This window comes from Propithecus coquereli, unplaced genomic scaffold (genome assembly GCF_000956105.1).
Source record: "Propithecus coquereli isolate 6110/MARCELLA unplaced genomic scaffold, Pcoq_1.0 Scaffold426, whole genome shotgun sequence".
Classification (NCBI taxonomy): domain Eukaryota; kingdom Metazoa; phylum Chordata; class Mammalia; order Primates; family Indriidae; genus Propithecus; species Propithecus coquereli.
Genome location: NW_012150019.1, coordinates 674125 through 674454, shown reverse-complemented (window position 1 = coordinate 674454; position 330 = coordinate 674125).

Genomic DNA, 330 nt, shown 5'->3' with positions numbered 1-330 from the left:
AATGAAAGGGGCCTGGGCCTTCAGGTCACACTAACGCTGCCACAGGACCCGGAACAGTCCCTCTGTGCCAGTCCTGGGAAGGGGTTTCCACCCCGACCCCGACCTCACCCACCTCAGCATAAGGGGCCCGGGCAGCCCCTGGTGCTGCACGTGGCAGGTGGGTCTCTGCTCCTCCCCAGAAGGCACCACCACTGCCTCCCACTTCTGGAAGGTCCTGTTCCCCACAGGCCTAGGATCCCCATGCTGTGTGTCCTGGGCCTGGTCCTCCCTGCCCGGAAGCCAAGACAGCGTGGTCTCTGCTGGGTAGGAGTCCTGGGCCCAGCACACCAA